Source organism: Ursus americanus, chromosome 12 (assembly GCF_024610735.1).
Source record: "Ursus americanus isolate L20-20 chromosome 12, mUrsAme1.1.p, whole genome shotgun sequence".
NCBI lineage: Eukaryota > Metazoa > Chordata > Mammalia > Carnivora > Ursidae > Ursus > Ursus americanus.
In genome coordinates this window covers 34,179,257-34,188,541 of record NC_142138.1, presented here as the reverse complement: position 1 = coordinate 34,188,541, position 9,285 = coordinate 34,179,257, and the positions used below count along the sequence as shown (strand labels likewise).

The 9,285-nt window shown below is 38.2% G+C and overlaps 1 non-coding gene across 1 annotated transcript; it reads left to right on the top strand.

The window, feature by feature from the left end:
* Positions 1 to 2,342: 2,342 nt before the first annotated feature.
* Positions 2,343 to 2,491, top strand: LOC123795431 (U12 minor spliceosomal RNA). Its single transcript, XR_006780480.1, has one exon. It is a non-coding gene; the product is annotated as a U12 minor spliceosomal RNA (small nuclear RNA).
* Positions 2,492 to 9,285: the final 6,794 nt, after the last annotated feature.

Here is a 9,285-nt window from a genome sequence, read left to right as displayed (position 1 = left end):
AATGGGCAAAGAATTTGAACAGATATTTCACCAAAATTGATGTATGGGTGGCAAATGAGCATACGGGAAGGTGTTCAACATCATTAGTCATTAGGGAAATGCAAACCAAAACCATATGGAAATATCAGAAAACATGTATCAAAGTCAGAAAGACCGACAATATCAAGTGTTGGGTGACAAAGTATAGAAACTGGAACTCTCGTTCAGTGCTTTTGAGGATATGGGACAGTATAACCAGTTGGAAAACAGTTTGGTAGTTTCCTAAAAAAATTAAATATATACCTACCATATGATCCCATCATTCTAATCATGGATATTTCCCCCAAGAGAAATAAAAGCATGTGTTCATACAAAGATTATGCATAAATAGCCATAGAAGATTTATTAGTAATACTAAAAAACTAGGAACAACCCACATGTTTGTCAACAGGTGATATATCCATGCAATGGAATACTACTCAACAAAGAAAAAGAATCAACCACTGATACACGTGATGACATGGATAAATCTCAACATAATTATGCTGAGTGAAAGAAGTCAGACAAAGGCAAGAGTATATACTCTATCATTACCTTTATATAAAATTCTGGAAAATGCAAACCAATCTGTAGTGATAGAAAGCAGAGAACAGGAGAAGGGGCAAACCAGAGGATGGGTAAAAAAGTGGCACCAGAAAACTTTTGGGAGTGATGGATATGATATGTTCATTCTGTGATTATATTGATGGTTTTACTAGTGTTTATATAAATCAAAACACATCAAATTATATATTTTAATATGTGTAGTTTATTATATGTAGATTGTACCTCAACAGAGCTAAAAAACAGTTGAAGGAAGGAAGGAAGGAAGGAAGGAAGGAAGGAAGGAAGGAAGGAAGGAAGGAAGGAAGTCAGAAAGAAAAATACTTAGTTGAGTTATTGGTAATTTTAAGTAGCAATGAGCACAAGCTTATACCCTTGGAGGGAGTCTGAACTACGGCATTTTAATATTACCAGGTGAAGGTAGACATAGCTGTCTAATAGAGAGCAAAGCTGAGATTTTGGTTAACTTTTTTTGGTGAAATCTGAGAAAGCTAACAGAATGCTTGGGAGTGGGCCAAGGAATTCCCTTGAGCAAAGTGAAGGCACAGCTCAGAAATTTTTTTCAATCTGATCCACCTTCCGAATGAATGATTATTAAATAGTTTTTTCAATTTTCTGATGTGGAAATATTTCACAGAGGAGCAGAAGTCCAAAGATTCCAGGATAGTGGCAGATAAACTTAGTTTTCCCCCAGAAAGTCTCAGAGATGTAGTTATACCAAATGCTATGTCTCTACCAGCATTAGGATGTGTGCCGGAACAAGTCAGCTCACGGGGGTGCAAGTATCAGGAAGGATATAAATACTAACATGAGCCTGTATTTTCTAACTAATCAGAATCCAAGGCAGAGAGGTGAAGCCATGCTCTTCTCTCTCCTTCCTCGACTCAGCAGGCATTTGTTTTCTAGCCTTCCCTCAAGGACTGATTCCTCAAGTGAAGTTGCTAGGAAGAAACCATGTATTTGAAGCTCAATGGAGCAGTTTACAAAAAGCCTTACAGAAGGCTAATCATGGAGTGCTATGACAGTCGTTAGGATTTTTGTCAAAAGATTTCTGGTTCCTCTTCCTTTAGGCCACAGGTAGCGTTGTACTTACTGTCTTTGGCACACAACTCCCATTCCCTCTCCCTGCCATGTAACTGCTTCTAACCAACCAGTTCTGAGTGTGTCATTCCTGGGCTAGAACATCTTAATTGCTCCCTGCACGGTTCTTTTTATGTTGGCTCAGGAACTGGCAATGCCAGAAAAGGTGGCTTCTCATTTAGCCTGTTTCGTATTGAGTATAATGAGCAAGTTCTCTCTTGCCTGGTTTCAACGGCCATGTAGCATGAGCAAGAAAGAAGATCTTATTGTCTGAAGACACTGAGATGTTAGAGCCATTTATTAACACAACACAATTTTAACTATCCTGGCTCATTGTTTTAAAAGAACTTGCATTTGATAAATTACAGACACTGATTTTCTTTCTTAAAGTTCATTTGTAGTAAGACACAGACTGAAGTAGAAGTAATGGTCAATAGAAGCAAATTGATCCCAAGTCCACAGACAGCAACCAGGATTTTCCACTGTATTAATTAGTTTGGAAAATGGAGAACTATTTCATCAATGCATAATAGAATCCACATCACCCCCATGACAGTATTTGCATTAAATTCTACATCTTCAGCCATAGAAGCCACAGGTTTTTCTAGAACTAAGATTTGGTCAAGAAATAAGTATGAACAAAATGATGTGGGCTGCTGAGTATTAAACATGCAAAGTTAATGCCTTAATTGTACGAGTAAGGAAAATAATGATTTGGGGTGATGCCTGAATCCTTACTGCTAATGTGAGATGAACTTTTGAGTGGGTAAAGTTGCCCTTCAGGTGACCTGCCTACTTTGTGGGATGCCTCGGAGTGGCGATCTGCCCATCCCCCTTTAAAACTGAAAGAGTAGACTGGGATGAAGGTAATAAAAGTGTTGAGAAGGAAACAAACAAACAAACAACATGCAAAGTTTACATCTGTTCCATAGCTGACATGTACTGAATTGCCTGTAGCTAAAATTAAAACAAACGGATTACCTCCCAGTGAAGACAAAGTGAATATTTGGCTATCTGGACTCAATCTCAAGAATAAGGTAATTGTCTCAAGAAAGGAAGAAAACTAATATGACAGTGGCCCCAGCAAATCTCCACACATCTTTTAAATTTTACCATTATTGGCATTGGTCCCCTCAAATGTAGTATTTAATTCTAAATACACAAAATATTTCAGAAAGATGGCCTAAGGGTTCTCATTTCTTTTCTTTTTTTCTGTTCTTCATCAAGACATGATGTTACAAATGTTCCTTTCAATAATTTGATAGACTCAAGCTCTGAGCCAGAGAGAGCATCTGTTAGAAAACATAGCAATATTCTTTCTATTTATGGCTTTTTCAGTGCAAACCACCACAATATCATTTCTGTTGTGAACACCCATCTCTTGAAAGCACAAAAATCACAATGATAAGATTTTGGAAGAAAGGAATTATGAAAATCACCCAACACCTCCCAGCAATGGGAAATAACTCCCACTGTTCACTAAGTCCAGAGACTTTTCTTCATAAATAGTTCTGTAGAGTTGGCCCCCATAATGGCCCGACCAAAGTGGGAGACTATAACACCCGGCCAGAAATGAAATTAGGAACACGTATGAACCACTGCATTTAGAGAACATTTTAAGACCAGAGAAATTTTTTTTTCATGGCTTGTGCTTTTATTTATTTAATTTATTTATTATGTTCAGTTAGCCACTCATTAGTTTTTGATGTAGTGTTCAATGATTGATTAGTTACATATCATACCCAGTGCTCATCACAACATGTGCCCTCCCTAATACCCATCACCCTGTTACCCCCTCCACCTATCCCCTCCCATCTGAAACCCTGTTTGTTTCCTGGGGATCACAGTCTCTCATGGTTCATCTCCCTCTCTGATTTCTCCTCCTTCAAATTTCCCTCCCTCCCCCGATAGTCCTCCCTACTATTGCTTATGTTCCATATATGAGTGAAACCAATTGATAATTGTCTTTACCTGCTTGACTTACTTCACTTAACATGGAGGTTCTTCAAGATGTTAAAAATAGAGCTACCCTACAACCCAGCAATTGCACTACAATGTATTTACCCCAGAGATACAGATGTAGTGAAAAGAAGAGACACATGCACCCCAATGTTCATAGCAGCAATGTCCACAACAGCCAAACTGTGGAAGGAGCCAAGATGCCCTTCAACAGATGAATGGATAAAGAAGATGTGGTACATATATACAATGGAATATTATTCAGCCATCAGAAAGGATGAATCCCACCATTTACATCAATATGGATGGAACTGGAGGGGATTATGCTACGTGAAGTAAGACCAGAGAAATTATTGACTGAATCCAAACCAATAAGTCTTCCACCTCAGAAAGATTAATAACTGATAACAAAAGTGATGTTCTAGAAATTAGCCTGACACGTATGATAAGGACAGAAAACTAAAGAGAAGACCATGTGTGTTTCTAATCCTCTTAATGTTACTTAGCTGCCAGCATCCAATAACTTGGGGTGGAGGAAAATCAGGAAAAAAAAATTAGCTTTTTTGCTTTTTTATAATTTGAATGAATTTCCACATTCATGAAGTTGGTTTTCTCATCAATTACAGTTTAAGCACTTACGACGGCTAAGCTAGAAAGAAGCAAAAATAAAATATATATGCCTATTATCTAAGACTCCTGGATCACAGATATGCTTATGAATATTTAGCAACTTCTGCCAGCCAGTGGACTGCTTCGGTCCATACTGTCATCATGTGGACAGCAAGGTGGCAGCTGTGAGTGCAGTTGCCACCTGCTGTGGTGGCTTTCCCAGGAGGAGAATTCTGTCCATTCCTCTGCACGGAGTCAGGGCAGGAACTCTGAATGTTTGCAGTAAACAATAGTGACTTCATGACATAGCTTTAGGTAAAGGGAGAAAGAGACCAAGAAATAAGGGGGCCTCAAATTATGAACCCAAATCAAAGGCCAAGAAGAAAAATGGGTGAACATAGAATTTGGATGACGTCATTTTGTTGTTGTTGTTGTTTTTTTAACTGAAAGACTCAAAGCGATCTAGAAGGGGATCCAGGCTACAATCTATAGTGTTGTCCTAAATGATTCCCTGACTTCACTCTCAACTACTCTATTCCCTGGCCCCAAATACAGTCTATACTCAGCAACCAAAGTAATCTCTTTTAAAAGTATATATTATATCATATTACTCCTCAGCTGAAAATCCTGCAGTGACTTCCTACTAAAAACACAATGCAACTTACTTTATAATACTTTAGAATGTGGTGATTAATTTCACCCCCAGATATTGGTCCTTCCTCATTTTGTATCACTCTTTCCTTTGTTCATTCTGCTCCCATTACAATGACTTCCTTTACAATCCTGGAACATGCTCAACTGGTCCCTTTTTTGGGCTGTTGTCCTTGATGTTCAGTCGAGTAGCTGAGTGTCCCTCCAAAAATTCACACTGACTACTTCGTCTTTTTCATCAGTAAGTCAGCTCAAATCTTGTCTCTTCAGAGAGGACTCTCTGCAGGTTATATGCCCCCGAGTCGTTCCTACTACACGTATCTTTTTATTTTCTTGATCATAACTATCATTATGGTCAATTCTTTTAATTATTTATTTATTTATTTATTTATTTATTTATTTATTTATTTATTTATTGTTTTGCCTGTTTTAATCTGTCCTCACCCCAGCTCTAAAATGAAAGTCCTGTGACGGTAGAAATCCGGATTGCCTTTTGCCATTACCCAGCTCATAAGAAAGGGCCTCTCACACCATAGATACACAATAATTTTTTTGAATTAATCCAAACATCTTTTGCTCAAGTTGTGTTCGGGGAAAACTACTAAAATCTAGATCAGCATAAAATGAAGTTGGGAAATTAATGAAACAGCAAACCAAGGAAATAGAACATTTCATTAGGGAAAAGTAATTGTCTTTCTTGTTTCAGCTTGGTTACATGTGAGATTTTCCTTTTCATGTTTTCCCTGTTTGAGAATCAAAAAATTAAATACATATAAGATAAAACAAACTGGCAGGTTTTTTTTTAACTGCCTTTGCAGTGAGTGACAAGCTGAAAAGAAAAAAAAAAAAAAGGTTATTCTTATACCAAGCAGAATTCTAATTCAAATGTCACAATTCATATTTGTAAAGCATTTCCACTCTGCATTTTGCTAAGGAAGACTTACGAGCCTAGCCAGAAATGCCACTTATCCATTTAAGCACATGGTATGTGGTGATAGGATTGGGAGCAGAGAACTTGACGTTTGGGTACTCGTGAGGCCACAGCTGGAGTCTCATTTAATTTCACCCAGAGTAAAAGCTCTTGGCCTTGGCCAGAGGCACAGCCCTTGAATCTTGGCTAGCTGTGTACAGAAGGCATCTCTTTCTCACAAAGCAGGGAAAATGCCAAGGAAGGCAGATGAGTCCCTAGTGATCCATCACACTGACACAGACAATTTATTTTGCTGATAAATTGGTATCTTGTTCTTAGACAAAAGTCAGAATTTGTGTTGTGTTATTTGCAAAGACAAACATATTACTTCACACAGTAGATACAGAGTCTTAAAAGAGTACACACTTCTGTAAATAATGCTGTCTTTTTGAAAGTGTTAAAGGAAACAATTACTTATAAGAAACTTTCAGGGAATTGTCTCCCAAAAGGAACAGACACTTTGTAAAATGAACAGGGTTTCTGGAAAGCTCCCTGACTGGGTTAGTTTTGCTCAGAAATTAGGTGAGGGTGATCATATTGGAACCAGTGCCTGCAGCTGGATAGAAGTGAGAAAAACAGGTAACCTTAATAGATGATCTTTTAGAAAATTTGTACAACTAGGTTCTGTTGCTGACGTACGCAAATACGTAAATGTCATTTGTGTGGTATGACTATATCCCCTAAAGCTCTAAAGTTTATTTTGACTTCGACCACAGGTGAGGGTCCCTCTATCCCATGTCATGTGGGATCCCATTTGGGCCCTCATCTGGGTACCCCCGCCCCATAGGTGAGTGGTCTTCGGGCCCAAATCTATGTGCTCATCCATAGCCCACATACACCCTTCTAGGTTCCAGGGCACCTGAATTTCCAGTCCGTATATCACTGAGATTTTTCCCCAGGCCTGCATGGGTCATTTCCCAAATCTGCCTTCCTGAAAGCAGACCAGGCTGTCGCTGGTGAATGCACCCCTCGACGTGCGGGTGTGGATCAAACATGGCGAGGCTGTCTGGAATGTCCTAGTGTAAGGGCACAAGGCCCTTTGGATGTGCCGAGAGCAGGAGGGTAAAAAGAAAAGGTCCATCAAAATGGGCCTGGCATCTGGGATTAAGCAGATTCTCTTTGTTCTGTCGTGTTCTGATGAGGATCTAGCCTTCTCAATCTTAATTAGGATTTATGTGGAAAGTTAGAGTGTATCACATGTAGTTTCATAGCTTGTCATGACTTGAAAATATTTAGACGTATAATATATGAACTTCCATTTGTATTCTTGCTTCGGGCCCTGCAAATGTTAGGAGGAGGACTATTAGAGTGTCTATAACGTTTAGAACTGTATTAGACACTGAACATTGAACATATTTGGAGGTCTGACCCCAGGTGGCCACGTACCTCCCTGCACGTCTGGAACTCTGCACTCTTGTGTGTCCAGACAGATGTAAGAGAGGGCAGCCTCCGCATCCTGCTCACCTTGGCCGTGTGTGAAAAATGCCTGTGGCTGCATGAAAGAGATATGGTATACCAGAAAGTGATCTGGGGGACCCAAAGCAGACTGGAGTGCTGGGGTAGATTATGTTATTTTTAAAATTGTTACTTCTCCCTGGTAGAGTATTATACTTCCCTACACCATTAAAATCAGACTTGGCCATAGGACTCGTGGTCAATGAGATGAAAGTGGAAATGATATAAGCACTTTCTAACAGGAGCTCTATGATCTACTTACTGTTTGGTCCCACTGTCTCTCTTTTCCTTCTCCTGTAAATAATAGTTTGCAGCTAATATTTCTGAGCACTTAGTAGTCACAACAACCCAATGAAGCGGTTCTGTCATCATCTCAGTTTTATCGAGGAGTAAACTGAGGCACATTGTGAGTGTTACCTTGTCCAAAGTCTTATAGCCCATGCTCACAAGCACAGCAGGGTCATGCCTCACTTGTATCTACTCTTGAAAGCTATGTCCAAACCTCTCAACCCCCAAGCATAGCCCATTTGAGGCCAGGCAGCTGGAATATAATGTCCCCACCAGCCAGTTTGCTGAATTTTTCACATGGGAATAAATATAAAAGCAGAGAGAGAACATCATAATCACCCTTTATATTGAATAGTACTTCAATCTTGTCTCATTTAATAAGAATGTACGATTATGTGGTAGGCGAGGTAGAGATCTCTACTCACACATTATCAATTTAGAAAGAGTGGAGTGAGCAGAGAGTCCAGAGTGTGTTCCTAGGAATCATGTAATCCCTGAAGCTTCCAGTGACTTGAGAAAGGGGTAATATTTTCTCTATTCGAAGGTCACAGACAAGGACACTACAATATTCACTGAACTAAGAGACATTATATATTGTCCATTTTAAATCAAGTTAAAGTCCTAATAAGAAAATGTGCGGGAGCTCTATAATAATGCATTGATGGAGGAAGTTTTATGGAGTACTGAAGATAGGGTTGGCATTAAGTATGTTGGTATAGACAAGATGCCATGGACTTTCCCACTTCTTTTGTTTTTGCTGTTCTTTCCATATTTGAAATCCTTTCTCCAGGTCCACCTCAAATGACTCCACCCTCACGAAGGCATCCCTGCCAGGGAAGATTAAATATTATCTTTATGCAATCATGAAAGATCATATTTTCATATATCATCATTGATACAATCATAATTGATATCACCTTCACATAATCATGACTGATGTATAATAAGTTAAATTTTAAATCAAGTACGTGAAATGTAGCTGTACATACAGCATACATTCTAACCTTGCTCTACTACTTCGAATATTGTTAGCTCCTAGGAAGTGAGATTGTTTTTATCTGGCATTTTATTCTATGTAATGTATTGCACCTAGATTGTATACGGGAGACACTTATTTACTAGATGAATTAAAAAACATTAGCTTAAAATTGCGGTATACTTTCTAATTGCCCCCAAAATACTTGGAACTATTATTATGTTGCCTACTGCCAATAAAAACATGAAGTCAGAGACTGGAACTGTTGAGGAATAAAACTACTCTATTTTATTATTTTAAAAATATGTATTCTACATTAATAATAAAAGACAATATTGATTTTGGATATAATCATATAAGGAGAATGATTAGGAATTATAGAAACTTGTTGTTCATGTTGCTTTCCTATGACTCTCATGAAAATTTGAAACTGTGTTTTATTATCCTCAAATCATTTATAGAAGCTTACATAAAAATGAAGACTGGAGCTCTGCCCAACATAGCACCAAGATCAAAGGCTTATTTTCTAGTAAATGAGAATCCAGATTTTTATATCACAAGTTTACAAATTTATGGAAGTATGAAATAGTCTATCACCTGGTCTTTGCATTTCAACACTAGAACACTGTAACTGTTTAAAAACAAAAGTTAATTAGGATATCAAAAAAATAGAACTATGAGGGACATTCAAAAGACATTTAGAATTTTGGTTATG